At 41.4% G+C, this 15829-nt stretch overlaps 1 protein-coding gene across 3 annotated transcripts in view; it reads left to right on the top strand.

Moving 5' to 3' along the window:
- grin2da (glutamate receptor, ionotropic, N-methyl D-aspartate 2D, a) overlaps nt 1-15829 on the top strand; it is a 399219-nt gene that overhangs the window by 164780 nt on the left and 218610 nt on the right. Inside the window, exon 4 of one of the 3 annotated variants that reach the window (XM_061966842.1) lies at nt 7891-8035. The exons of 1 other annotated variant lie outside the window; for it this stretch is intronic. The gene's annotated coding sequence lies outside the window, so the exon portion shown is untranslated. Of the gene's footprint in view, nt 1-444; nt 605-7890; nt 8036-15829 lie in introns of those variants that run through there. One more of the 3 variants, XM_061966843.1, reaches the window with a different exon arrangement.

Consider the following 15829-nt stretch of genomic DNA (forward strand, 5'->3'; position numbering starts at 1 on the left):
GCTCGTCATCGTCATGTTGTCTTGTTTAAACTGAGACATTAGCAGCGTGATGTCATCTCCTGTCAGTGTATGTGTGTGTGTGTGTATGTGTGTGTGTGTGTGTGTGTGTGTGTTTGACATGACACAACACTTTTTTACTTGCCATAATGTGTCTAACTTACAGCAAAAAGTCAACAGGTTCATTTAGAGCAGGGGACGGCAACCCAAAATGTTGTAAGAGCCATATTGGACCAAAAATACAAAAAAAAATCGGTCTGGAGCCGCAAAAAATTAAAAGCCTTATATAAGTGTTGTAATGAAGGCAACACATGATGTAAGTGTCTATATTAGCTATATTGACCTACTATCAAAGGCTGAAGCAAATCTTTGTTGACAGAAATGTTGTATTTAAATTTTTACTCTACACATTTTTGCAACATTGGAAATCAATAGTATCATTGAGGCTTCTCACAGGATGACATAACTTTTGGAAATTACTGGCTCAGAATGGCCAAAGGTATTGATGTGTGTGTCCAATTTAAAAGAAACTGTGACGACCGGGGCGCATGGTGATGCGGGGTTCGTTCTCTCAGGAATGCAGACGGGCGTCAGACACAGCGTGCAGGTAAGAAAGTATTTATTTAATAATTAACTTATACTGGAATGAAGAAAAGGGTGCTCATAGCACATAAGGCAAAAACTAAAAGAGCTAGCATGGGAGCTAGAAGGTAAAAAAAGGAGTTTAGCGTGGAAGCTAACAGGTACAGAGCCAGAACAAAAAGTCATCAACTGTTGCATGAAAACAAACTACGAAGCCAGAACGAATGACAGGGAGGACAGACTTAAATAATAATGTCAGTGATGACAAACAGGTGCGTGTAGGGAACAAACGCGGCAGGTGAAAATAATAAGCAGCCATGGCAACAAACTCAGGTGTACAAAACAGGTACTCAAGGAGTCCAAAACTAACCACAAACAAGTATCTTGAAAACGTAAATGAAAAATATGATCCGGGCAGCGGATCACAACAGAAACGGCAGGCTGTCTTCTTCTAATGGATTTATTACAATCTTTGCAAGCTGGGTAGTGTTTGCTGTGGTCTGGAACAACATGGCACACAAACAACTATCAGTCATGCAGCCAATATTATATACAGATAATGTGTCATGAGACATGCAAATATAAATTAAATACACAGAGGACATAAGTAAAGGAAATTAAATGAGCTCAAATATACCTACAAATGAGGCATAATGATGCAATATGTACATACAGCTAGCCTAAATAGTATGTTAGCATTGATTAGCTTGCAGTCATGCACTGACCAAATATGCCTGATAAGCACTCCAGCAAATCAATAAAATCAACAAAGCTCACGTTTGTGCATTCACGGACAGCATAAAACGTTTGGTAGACAAAATGAGACAAAGAAGGAGTGGCATAAAAGATGTCTTTCTGTGGCAGCGTCTGAGAAATTTGTACTTGTGATTTAGGGCTATATAAATAAACATTGATTGATTGATTGATTGATACATGTAAACAAACTACGATGAGTTCAAGGATCGCTGAAATTAGTAGGACCCAACGGTGCCTGCCAAATACTCTCATCAGTGAAGCATGTTTAATACAAACAGTGTCATTTCTAACAATTAGGAAGGTTTCTGTCATGTTTGGTCTCCTACAGAAAATCTATTAAAACAAAAAATGGTAAAACATTAGTATAGGGAACATTATCACCATTAATTAGTTGCTTTTTAACATGCAAATTAGTAAAATATTGGCTCTTAATTAGTCATTATTAGGTACTTATTAATGCCTTATTCTGCATGGCCTTATTATACAACCAGTAAGCCATTAACTAAGAGTCTTCCCTCAATAACCTCAGAATTATTGCTTATTAGTAACCCTAACCCTAACCCTTATATGTTCCCCCAGTGTCCAAATAACTCTAAATTAAGTCTTTGTTACTTAGAATATGTTTCCTATACTAAAGGGTTATCCAACAATTATATATTTTTTCTTCATCTTTTTCCATTTTCACACATTTCTGAAAGAGGTCCTGGGATCCACTAGGGCGGCGCTAAAGAGCGGCGCTAGAGCCACACACACACACACACACACACACACACACACACACACACACACACACACACCATACTTGCCAACCCTTCCGATTTTTCCGGGAGACTCCTGAATTTTAGTGTCCCTCCCGAAAATCTCCCGGGGCAACCATTCTCTCGAATTTCTCCTGATTTTCACCCAGACAACAATATTGAGGGCGTGCTGTGATGGGACTGCCATTATCGTCCTCCACAACCTGTCGTCGCATCTGCTTTTCCTCCATTCAAAGAGCGTGCCGGCACGTCACATGTTGTACGTGTCTTTTACAGACACACGTAAGTGACTGCAAGACATACTTGATCAAGAGCCATAAAGGTCACACTGAGGGTGGCTGTATAAACAACTTGAACACTGTTACAAATATGCGCCACACTGTGAACCCACACCAAACAAGAATGACAAACACATTTCGGGAGAACATCCACACACTGTAAAAAAAACGCAAATTTTCAAGGCAACATGATGCAACCAGATTTTTGCGTTTTCTCAACCTTTGACTACTGCTGGCCAGACACTGTTTTGGTACACTGTAAAAAAATACTTATACTTTTCAAGTTAGTCAGACTCAGAAGTAGAGTTTCACTATGTTTAACTACCAAAACAGTGTCTGGCCAGCAGTAGTCAAAAGTTGAGAAAACGCAAAAATCTTGTTGCATCATGTTGCCTTAAAAATTTGCGTTTTCTCAACTTTTTTTTTTTTTTACAATGCACCATAACACAACATAAACACAACAGAACAAATACCCAGAATCCCTTGCAGCCCTAACTCTTCCGGGCTACAATATATACCCCCGCTACCACCAAAACCCGCCCCCGACACCTCAAACCCTCCCCCATCTCCCGAATTCGGAGGTCTCAAGGTTGGCGAGTATGACACACACACACACACACACACACGCACGCACAGTTTCCTGTCATGATGACCGACAGCAGTGTGAAGACTTTAATGTAACGCCACAGGGCACCAACACTATTTATTTTGCCTTTTATTCTTTCATGTGTGCGAATGTGCATGTGTGTTTGTGTGTCTGTGCTTTCACACGTGAATAACTGTACATGATGTAAGAGGGAGGTTAATTTAAATGTGTGCGTGTTTGGTCATCGATTGTTGTTTCCATCACTGTCAAAGCTAAGTGGCCTCATGTCTTGCACAGCAATTAAACAAAGCACACACACGCACACACCAGAGCATTGTTCACGCAACGGTGTTCTTTTTCTGCGACGATATTCGTGCTGAGTATTGAGGGATGCCGGTGAAGGCGAGCGCCATTGATGCTGAAACATGAATAAACCGAGCTTCATCAATGATCTCTCACTCGGGCCCATATTTCATCGTCCAGAAAAAAGGGACTGGTGTCGCTCTTCGCTATACAGTAGCACGTTATCCTATTGTGAACATTAGCGTAGGCTCTCATTCATGCTGGCACACTCGCGCTCAGCAGGCTCTAATAATGGTCCTCAGCATGGTCCAAGTGATGGTGCTGTGTGGGTGTAAGTGTGTGTAAGTGTGTGTGCCACATGCAGCGCTCACGTATTTGCTTTCTTTGATATGCTGATGCAGGCATGCAGCACATTTTTTTCGTTGTGTGTGCGCATGTTAGGGTGCAGCAGATTTATGGGCCTGCCTCAGTGCGGGCTGATGATGTGTTACGGAGCCATGAATCAGCTGGGCCTGTAATGAATTGTGATGGCCCACAGGAAGAGGAGGAGTGTGTGTACACTGCGAAGATGCTGAGCACCACAAAGATTTAATGAGAACGACTGAAAGGAAATCACATTTGCGAGAAAAAAAAAAAAATCTTTGTCGGGAGTCATTTTTGTGGCTGAGATATACAGGCGCTCCTTAAACGCCTCACATGCACATGATTGTGCAGCAGTAAGGAAAGACGGCCAAGGAGGGAGTCCCACAATCCTTTGATGCTTTTAACACATAGTCTGCCTCAAAATATTAGGAACGTCTCTCAGTATGACACAGTACATAATAATTGTTAAATGAATAGCTTTAAAAAATGAGCATTGCTTTGTGAAGGCAGCATGTTTGTATCGGATGTCATTAGACGGTGTACCTAATGAAGTGTCCCGTAAAGGGAGGGATGTCTTTTGGCTCTTTTGGACACAAAAATGCGGTAAAATCTCATTTATTTTTCTGGAAAATTATTTCGCACGTGTCTGTGAAATGCAGTGCAGTGCTAATCCTCCAACCCACCTCTCAGTGGGGAGCATGGCGGAAAGCTGCATACGAGTTCAGTCAGTAGCACAAAAAAGTAGTGACATGGAAGTCGTAATTAGATGTAATGAATACACGGGGGAAGTGCTGCTTCATCTTCACGGGTCACGGTGCTTCATTAGCGAACTTCCCGCCTTTGTTACGCAATCACGTGCTCACGTGCTCCGCATATGGGCTAGCATGCTGCTCGATGGCGTAGTTATACTCCAAGTCAACAGGGGGCACCATGCTGCCTGTGAGGCATCTATGGGTGTAATTGTTAAAACTAAATGTTAAATATTTTTAATAACTGTGAGACTAGGGCTGGGCGATATGGCCTTTTATTAATATCTTGATATTTTTAGGCCATGTCAGGATACACGATATATATCTCGATGTTTTGCCTTAGCCTTGAATGAACACTTGATGCATATAATCACAGCAGTATGATGATTCTATGTGTCTACATTAAAACATTGTTGTTCATATTCATTAATATATGCTTATTTTAAACTTTCATGCAGAGAGGGAAATCACAACTAAGTCAATTTAGCAAAACTGTATTTATTAAACAGTTATTAAACAGTGGCACAAACATTCATGTCATTTCTAAAACAGAACGTGCAAGTTTGTCAGAGACATTTTAAAACAAGCTATTAGTGCACTTTTGTGCATGATGTCACTAAGATGACATATCAAAACAACACTAAATTAAAGTGCACTTTTTGTACAGAACGCCACTACAATAGTTTAAAACAAATAAAGTGCACTTTTGTGCATGATGTCACACAAGATATTTCAATAAGTGTCAAATAAAAATGAGCTGCATAATAGGAAATCTCCTCCGCTATGTGGTAGGTTCCTTCGGACGTTATCTCCTTCTGTTTTTGACAATTTTTTTCATACGGTGTTGGTCTAGAAATAGTTGCTTCGGCATTTTGTTGGTGTGGCACCGAACGGAGATGTTGACATGCGGAGTTTCAAGCACTCTTCATTCTCTAGCGGGTGACTTTTCAAATTATGCCACATTAGCAGTGGTGCTACTTTTTGTAGCAACGCTGTTGCCGCATAAATGTTCAACATCTTCCCGCTTGAAGCCAAACCACCGCCAGACGATGGACCCCGTGCTGTTTTTCTTGGGAATTAATTCTTCCTTCATTTGTTACCATATTAGCACCTTCTCTCTCTCGTATTACCACCCGCGCCGCACCGTTAGCATCACAGCTAACGTTACCATGTCGCTACCTGTCTGCTCCGCAGGAGCGTGTGACGTTGCACATGTGACATATGTAAGAAGGTGCGCTTGTTTTAAGTCTCTGTGAGAAAGAGAGACAAGAAAGAGTGGGAAACACATGCAGTGTAATGCCCACAGCTAAAAGCAACTGCGTGAGAACGTATACTCGAATATCACGATATAATCATTTTCCATATCGCACAGAGACAAACCCGCGATATATTGCGTATATCGATATATCGCCCAGCCCTATGTGAGACACATATGGGTGGTTCTCAAAGTTTTCTTTTCTTAAGTTCAACCTCAGAAAACACTTGGCGCTCCAAGTACCACCATAAATTACCAACATTAGAATAAAGCAGTGTAGTAGGCCTTCATTAAAGGCAACACAGAAGTTTTATTTAACAAATATATTTAATATTTTGGCCACTGCAACATTACACACAGTTTGAACTGTGTAACACTGTGTTTGAATATAGAAAAATAAAAGGTTGCACTTTAATCAAGTGATTCTTTGGTGTACCACTAGATGGAGCTAGTGGTACACGTACCACAGTTAGAAAATCACTGGACTAGAGTATAAAAATAATTTTACGGTGTTGATTGTACAACAATTAGAAATAGACGTATTACTTTTTCTCGCTTGCATGTAGTCAATGCTTCAAATATGCTGTCACATATTTGCTTGGTAGTCCCTGCCCTTCCGCTACCAAGCCAAGATGGCAAGTGTCTATGCACACTCATCTTTTTGGCTGTTTTCAGTGCAACATCCAGGACTAACAGTGTGCTGCATTTTGCTGTACTTGTCAGTGTGAATGTACTTATTCGCTTAAAGGCCTACTGAAATGCGATTTTCTTATTTAAACGGGGATAGCAGGTCCATTCTATGTGTCATACTTGATCATTTCGCGATGTTGCCATATTTTTGCTGAAAGGATTTAGGAGAGAACATCGACGATAAAGTTCGCAACTTTTGGTCGCTGATAAAAAAGCCTTGCCTCTACCGGAAGTAGCAGACGAGTAGTGTGACGTCACAGGTTGTGGAGCTCCTCACATCTGCACATTGTTTACAATCATGGCCACCAGCAGCGAGAGCGATTCGGACCGAGAAAGCGACGATTTCCCCATTAATTTGAGCGAGGATGAAAGATTTGTGGATGAGGAAAGTGAGAGTGAAGGACTAGAGGGCAGTGGGAGCGATTCAGATAGGGAAGATGCTGTGAGAGGCGGGTGGCACCTGATATTCAGCTGGGAATGACTAAAACAGTAAATAAACACAAGACATATATACTGTATACTCTATTAGCCACAACACAACCAGGCTTATATTTAATATGCCACAAATTAATCCCGCATAACAAACACCTCCCCCCTCCCGTCCATATAACCCGCCAATACAACTTAAACACCTGCACAACACACTCCATCCCACAGCCCAAAGTACCGTTCACCTCCCCAAAGTTCATACAGCACATATATTTCCCCAAAGTCCCCAAAGTTACGTACGTGACATGCACATAGCGGCACGCACGTACGGGCAAGCGATCAAATGTTTGGAAGTCGCAGCTGCTTGCGTACTCACGGTACCGGGTCTGCGCATCCAACTCAAGTCCTCGTGGTAAGAGTCTCTGTTGTCCCAGTTCTCCACAGGCCAATGGTAAAGCTTGACTGTCATCTTTCGGGAATGTAAACAATGAAACACCGGCTGTGTTTGTGTTGCTGAAGTCGCCCGCAGTACACCGCTTCCCACCTACAGATTTCTTCTTTGCTGTCTCCATTGTTCATTGAACAAATTGCAAAAGATTCACCAACACAGATGTCCAGAATACTGTGGAATTTTGCGATGAAAACAGACGACTTAATAGCTGGCCACCATGCTGTCCCGAAATGTCCTCTACAATCCGTGACGTCACGCGCTGACGTCATCATACCGAGACGTTTTCAGCTGGATATTTCGCGCAAAATTTATAATTGCACTTTAGTAAGCTAACCCGGCCGTATTGGCATGTGTTGCAATGTTAAGATTTCATCATTGATATATAAACTATCAGACTGCGTGGTCGGTAGTAGTGGGTTTCAGTAGGCCTTTAAATGCTAAGTGTAAGTACGGAAGTGTGCCAGTTGAGACACAGCCGTAATGTTGATTGTAAAATAACTGTTTTTTCTGTTAGCATGCATCATGTACACTGGATAAAAATATAAACGCAACACTTTTGTTTTTGCTCCCCATCTTCAGGAGTTGAACTCAAAGATTGAACACTTTTACTAAATACACAGAAGACCTATTGCTCTCAAATATTGTTCACAAATCTGTCTGAATCTCTGTAAGTGAGCATTTCTTCTTCCAAAGGCGTTTCAGAGAATTTGGCAGTACATCCAACCGGTCTCACAACCGCTGACCGCGTGTAACCACACGAGCCCAGGACCTCCACATCCAGCAGGTGCACCTCCATGATCGTCTGAGACCAGCCACCGGACAGCTGCTGCAACAATTGGTTTGCATATCCAAATAATTTCTGATCAATCTGTGAGAAACCGTCTCAGGGAAGCTCATCTGCATGCTCGTCGTCCTCATCGGGGTCTCGACCTGACTGCAGTCCGTCTTCGTAACCGACTTGAGTGGGCAAATGCTCACATTTGATGGCGTCTGGCACATTGGAAAGGTGTTGTCTTCACGGATGAATTCCGGTTTTCACTGCTCAGGGCAGATAGCAGACGGCGTGTGTAGCGTTGTGTGAGAGAGTGGTTTGCTGATTTCAACGTTGTGAATCGAGTGGCTCATGGTGTGGGTGGTGTTATGGTATGTGCAGGCGTATGTTATGGACAACGAATGCAAATGCATTTTATTGATGGCATTTTGAATGCACAGAGATACCGTGACAAGATCCTGAGGCCCATTGTTGTGCCATTCACCCAAGACCATCACCTCATGTTGCAGCATGACGATGCACGGCCCAATGTTGCCAGGATCTGTACAAAAATCCCGGAAGCTGAAAACATCACAATTATTGCATGGCCAGCATACTCACCAGACATGTCACCCATTGAGCATGTTAGGGATGCTGTGGATCGGCGTATACGACAGCGTGTTCCGGTTTCTGCCAATATCCAGCAACTTCGCATAGCCAACCTGAGCAACTCTATGCCAAGGAGATGTGTTGCACTGCATTAGGCAAATGGTGGTCACACCAGATACTGACTGCTTTTTTGACCCCCCCAGATCCCAATAAAGCAAAACTGCACATTTCAGAGTGGTCTTTTATTGTGGGCAGCCTAAGGAACGCCTGTGCAATAATCATGCTGTTTAATCAGCATCTTGATATGTCACACCTGTGAGGTGGGATGGATTATCTTGGCTAAGAAGAAATGCTCACTAACACAGATTTAGACAGATTTGTGAACAATATTTGAGAGGACTCGGTATTTTGTGAGTATGGTAAAAGTTTTACATATTTGAGTTTAACTCATGAAAAATGGGAGAAAATAACTAAAGTGTTGCGTTTATATTTTTGTTCAGAATATATAAAGATGCTACGTGTCCTTGTGTCGGTAGAATACTGCTGATTAAAATACCAGTGTTGAAATGGGATTTCAGTCAGCGTCACATGATGCTGAATATTTGTCACGGGCCCGTCACGTCGTTTTAAAGACATGATAATCAGCCTCGCCAAGAGCGTGAAAACGGTTTCAATTATCCTCGACAGTCGACACACAAACGTAGCGCCGCATGTTCAGTCACGAGCGAGCAGATAATCCTGTGAGCAGATATGACAACACGGAGAGAAGAAAGTGGGTCATTTAAAATAAGAAGCATCCACAACAACGTTCTCCTCATTTCAACCAAAAATATGACGCCAGAAAAACCAGCTGCTACCACTTAACAGCCAGCGGCCAGTTTGGCATTGTGCGTGTGTTCAAGGCCGACCAAAGTCAACACGCACGCACACACACACACTTAATGTGACTGCTGTTTACTTGTTACTAGAACACAACAACACTTTGAGCCAAAGAGATGGTCTGGAACCATTCATCAATATGTTGGATGTTCTGAGCCAAGGATGTTGTTGTGGCTTATGCAGCCCTTTGAGACACTTGTGATTTAGGGCTATATAAATAATCTTTGTTTGATTGATTGATTGATTGATTGATTGATATTTCAACATGTTTCTTTCCAGATGTTGGATGTTTTTCCATGTTTCTGTTCAGAGGGTGGATGTTCTTCAACATGTTTCTGTCAGGCCTGTTATACTCTGTCGTTTTTATCAAACACTTATTGAGAGTAGTGTTGTCCCGATACCAATATTTTGGTACTAGTACCAAAATGTATTTCGGTACTTTTCTAAATAAAGGGGACCACAAAAAATATAATTATTGGCTTTATTGTAACATAAAATCTTAGGGTACATTAAACCTGTTACCTGTTACTTATCCACTTGGCGCCTCGTGGCACATAAGGCCCTCACAGAGCTCCTCCATTTCTCACGATCGGCTGCTGCAGTCTTCGCCTCCAACCATGAGTTTCATCCTCCCTCTTTCCTTTCTTTCTCAACGGTACGCATCCAGGTGGTCTTTGGTTTTCCCTTTCTTCTTTTCCCCTCTGGTGCCCAGGTCACGGCTATGCTGCAATTGTTGTTGTGGTCCTGCCGTAGTATGTGTCCAATCATCTTCCATCTTCGTAGCTTTACATTATCACTGAATGGCTTCATATTCGCTCTTTCCAGGAGTTCCTCAGTGCTGATGTGATCTTGCCAGCAGATTCTGAGTATTCTTTGTAGGCATTTGTTATGGAATACGTCAACCGCCCTGTTATCTCCTCTGTTCATTTTCCAGGTTTCACACCCGTATAGTAATACAGGTACCACTAGTGTCTTGTACAGTTTTAGTTTTGTTCTTCTTGTGATGTTGTTGGAGCTCCAGGTCTTTCCAAGTCTGGTAAATGCGCCTCTCGCTTTCAACAGTCTATTTTTCAGGTCCTTCATGCCGCCTCCCTCTTTACAAACTGTGGCTCCCAAGTAGGTGAACTGGTCTACCTCTTCGACATCTTGTCCATTGATTTGGATGTTTTCCTGGTTTCTTGCATTGATCCTCATTGTTTTTGTCTTTTCTGTATTGATCCTTCTTCGTCCATCCATGTTGTTTTACTCTGCATGTGCTGTTTTGTGGAGGACAGTAATGCTGCCTCATCTGCAAAGTCCAGGTCGTCGAGTTTTGATGTTAGCTTCCAGCGAATTCCATTCTCTCCCTCTTTAATTGTTCTTTGCATTATCCAATCCATCACGATCAAGAACAGGAATCCGGACATATTACATACTTGTTTGACACCGGTTTTAATGTTGAACCACTCGCATGTTTCTCCTTGGTCTTCTACTGCACACTGGAAGTCTTCGTAAAATGTTTTCACCATTCTCACAATCTTCTCTGGAATTCCATATTTCTTTATAATCATCCACAAGCGTTTTCAAAATCTACGAGGTTTATGAATAGTGTTGCTTGCCCCTCGTTAACCTGTTCAATTATGTTTCGTAGTATGAAGACTTGCTTTGTTGCTCCTCTGCCCGTTCTGTACCCTGCTTGCTCCTCTCTCAGCCTGCAGTCGATTCCTTTTCTTATGCGATCTACAATGACTCTTCCAATTATCATGCCTCTTGTGTTCTTGCATTCTTTGAGATTCCCTTTCTTTGCTAGTGTGATGATGAGCCCTTTCTTCCAGTTAGTTGGAATCTTCTCATGTTTCCATATTTTTCCCAATAGTTGGTGTACTTTCTTTGTTGAGAAATCTATATCCGCATTTAACAATTCAGCTGTGATGTTTTCGATCCCTGGTGCTTTTCCGTTCTGTAGCCTTTTTATTGCCTTTTTGACTTCCCCTGGTGTTGGTTCAGTTATTGTGATATCTTCAAATCTGTCGTTGAATTCGCATTCGTCCTCTTGAGTGATTGGGTTTGCTGGTTCTTCTCTATTCAAGACCTCCTTAAAATGTTCTGTCCATCTCGACTTTATTGCATCTGGGCCTTTCCTTGCACAGTATTTTTGTTAGTTCATATAATGTCTTCATATGTTGTTTTCTTGCAGCATCTTCGGCTTCACTAGCGATGTTCTCCATCCATTTCCTTATGTCTGCTTTTATGCTTCTCTTCACCTCTTTGTTCTTATCTGCGTACTTTTCTTTTAGCCGTTTTTTGATTCTTTCAGAACGAGTGCCCAGGATTGTCTTGTTTAATCATAGTAGTATCGACTAGATACGCTCCTGCACTTGGTATCATTACAGTGGATGTTAGGTGTAGATCCACCAATGGCGTTTGTTTGTATTGTAGCGTCCCGGAAGAGTTGGTGCTGTAGGGAATTCTGGGAATTTGTTCTGTAGTGTTTATGTTGTGTTGTCGTGCAAATATTCTCCTAAAATGTGTTTGTCATTGTTGTTTAGTGTGGTTTCACTATTTGGCACATATTTATGACAGTGTTGCCGTTGTTCATACGGCACCCTGAGTGTGACATGTATGGCTGTTGACTAAGTATGCCCTTCTTTCACTTAAGTGTAGTGTGTTGAAAGTTAAGAAAGTCTTGATGGTTAAAGGGGAACATTATCACAATTTCAGAATTGTTAAAACCATTAAAAATCAGTTCCCTGTGGCTTATTATATTTTTCAAAGTTTTTTCAAAATTTTACCCATCACGCAATATCCCTAAAAAAAGCTTCAAAGTGCCTGATTTTAACCACCCGTCCATTTTCCTGTGACGTCACATAGTGAAGCCAACACAAACAAACATGGCGGAAAGAACTGCAAGCTATAGCGACATTAGCTCGGATTCAGACTCGGATTTCAGCGGCTTAAGCGATTCAACAGATTACGAATGTATTGAAACAGATGGTTGTAGTGTGGAGGCAGGTAGCGAAAATGAAATTGAAGAAGAAACTGAAGCTATTGAGCCATATCGGTTTGAACCGTATGCAAGCGAAACCGACGAAAACGACACGACAGCCAGCGACACGAGAGAAAGCGAGGACGAATTCGGTGACCGCCTTCTAACCAACGATTGGTATGTATTTGTTTGGCATTAAAGGAAACTAACAACTATGAACTAGGTTTACAGCATATGAAATACATTTGGCAACAACATGCACTTTGAGAGTGCAGACAGCCCAATTTTCATCAATTAATATATTCTGTAAACATACCCTCATCCGCGCTCTTTTCCTGAAAGCTCATCTGTCCAGTTTTGGAGTTGATGTCAGCAAGCCAGGGAAGGTAGGGTCGATAGCTCGCTCGTCTGCGGGAACAAACTGCCGCCATTGCTTGCCGTGCTAGCGAGGTCCTTAGTCCCTGAATTGCTCACACACTACGGCAGATTCAATGGGGGTCTGGCGGCAGATTTCTTTGACTTTATCGTTGGAGCATGCCATTGTGATTTGATTCACATTCAGTGACTGACAAGTGAACAGTTAGCGAAGTAGCGATAAGAGACAACTGTGTGCCTGCAGCGAAAAGTTCCATGCACTGTGCACATGTGTATGACCCAAGTGGTAACAGCCTATCAGCGCGTCGTTGTGATAGAGAGGACAACCCCCGGAATCAGCCAATCAGAGTGGCGTTCTCTCGCTCTCACTCCGTCTCTCTCTCTTTCTCTCTCTGAGAGAGAGAGAGAGAGAGAGACGGAGTGAGTGAGACACGGAGAAGTGTAAACGAAACGTGGAGATATTTGACTAAAAACAACAAAAAACGTTGACTTGCGCTAGCGATAACTCAAAGATAAATACAATTATTATATTTTTTTTATAATAATTATAATTATAATAATAAACCTTTTTTTTTTTTTTTTTTTTTTTTTTTTTTACTATAGTTCGTGCTGGGTCCGGACGGACACGTCGCTGGGTCCGGACATGGACCGCGGTCCGCCTGTTGAGGATCCCTGGGCTAGATGAATAAATGAACACTCAATCAGCAGGCTAAATCAAACTATAACTTACATTCTTGTATGACAACAAAATGGCTAGCAGAACAGAAGGCAGAGAAAACTGCACGTTTTTATTTAGTATTTGCTAGTTGAACTTTTTGCAGATCACAAAAAGGTAAATTCGGATCACCAACGTTGTTAGCATAAATGAATGGGATTTAACATAGAGAAAATTAGCATCATGGCTAACTGAGAAATATTTTCGGTTCATTATGAGACTGTGGTGGTACATAAACCGAGCCAGCTAGAGATATTGGCCCCAAAATCAAGTACAGGAACAGCTAGCTAGCTTGAGTGGAAGTCTGCTGGAGTAGTCTACAGTCATACAGTAACAAGCAATTACACCTCTATTATACCATAGATCAAATATATTTACCCCAGTAATATCATCAAAACTTACCTGACTGGATGAAGTTCTTGGGCTCAAATACTAGTGTGGCCTCAATAGCCCTGCTGTAGTGTGGAGCATGCTGGGAATTATCTGTGCATGTGATGGAAGAATGCACTGCACATGTGATGGAGGAATGCACCGTTCAGGGTTGAAATTCTACTGAATTTGCATTAAATCAGGTTGTTTTAGCTAATAATCATGCTGCAAGATCTAGCATGTTGCATTCAATGTTCATTCCCTTTAATTTCCCATTAATTCCCATATATTCCCGTTAATTCCCATGGAAAGTTTCCAACTTTGAATATTCCCGGAATTTTGCAACCCTAGTTACAACACTGCGGATAGACATTAGCCGCTAGTTTGCGAACCATGTCTTAAAGCACCTCTTCCTGAGGGCGTTTCAGTGTTATAACTAGGGATGATACTCGAAACCGGTTTTCCCGGTTGTTCGATAAGAAAAGAACCGAGTCCTCGGACTCAAATCCCTTTTTGAGAACCGGTACCCGTTATCGAGACCACTAAAGTAAAGAAAAAGAGTTGGTTCTTTATTCGAATATCTGGGAACGAATCCCATCCCGACCAGAAATGCCCCGTGAGACATCACAAGAAATTACGTCACGTAGCTCAGACATTAGGCGCAGATAGGGAAAGCAGGAAAAACAATGGACCGGAAAAAACGCTCAAAGGTGTAATAAAGTTCAAAACAAAAGGTATAATCCAATGAATAACTTTACTGAGAGATTTGAGCAGGGTGTTAAACCAAATATTGTGTGTTTTTTTTCTATATACAACAACCTATCTGGACTCGATAAGAGAATCGATAAGGAATCGGTTCGATAAGAGGATTCGATAATAGGCTCGAACTCGATAATTTCTTATCAAACATCATCCCTAGTTATAACTTCACCTTTTCTTTAGTTATTAAGCCAAAATGTATCCGTTCTCCGTTTTCTGTCTACACACTGTGTCTGCTTGTAAGTACCCGAGATTGTGCACTGCCGCGAACATGCTCGTCTGCATGACACGACAAATATGATTCATTAGTATCGCGGTACTATACTAATACCTGTATACCGTACAACCCTAATTGAGAATTGATTGTTTTATTTTCTTTTATTTGTTGGTTTCACTGTCTTTCAGTTAAAGACCGAAACAGCCTGACTAATATTGTTAAGTCTTGCTCTAAGATTACCGGAGTAAAACTAAGAGACTTAAACTTATTCGACAACCAGCAAATCCTCCAAAAGCGTTTTCTCCTCCCTGAACCATGTCCTTGCGGGTGAATGATATCATCATTGCCAAATTCTAACCAACTACAATATTTTAAGTTTTACCAATTTCATTTTGTTACACACAGTCAAACTGTTTTTTAAATGCTTAGATAACTCTGCTCCCCAATTGCTCTGCAAGGCAATTACAAGACTGCAAAGTGGTACCAGATCTACCACCCGAGCAACGTCAAAAGGCAACTGTTGTGTTCCATTCCGTAGAACATCTTTTGCCCAGACTGCCTTTTCAATAAAAGGAACACAACTATGGAACTCTCTACCTGACACTTTGAAAAGTAAACCTGCACTTGTCACTTTCAAAAAACAAACACAATTGTGGCTAGTTGAGCAACAATCGTGTTCCCATGTTTAGTTTTTACTATTTTTTACTAATTGGTTCTTATCTAGTTTGTACTTTGTTTGTAATATTACTATTATCATTATTATTGACTCCTCTTTGCCTCATTCTTTTTATATTTCTATTTTAATGATGTTAGATCTGTGTGGTTGTTGTTGCTGTTGTTGTTGGGGACAAGTGTTGTAAATTAGCTTAGGCTACAAACACTATGATGCATACATTTGATGACTGTTTCAGATATCTACGTTTCTATATCTGTCCCTATTTCAAATAAACCAGAAAGAAGAAATTATCTTTATTGCCTTCAGGGCGACGTGAT

This window comes from Nerophis lumbriciformis, linkage group LG11 (genome assembly GCF_033978685.3).
Source record: "Nerophis lumbriciformis linkage group LG11, RoL_Nlum_v2.1, whole genome shotgun sequence".
NCBI classification, from domain to species: domain Eukaryota; kingdom Metazoa; phylum Chordata; class Actinopteri; order Syngnathiformes; family Syngnathidae; genus Nerophis; species Nerophis lumbriciformis.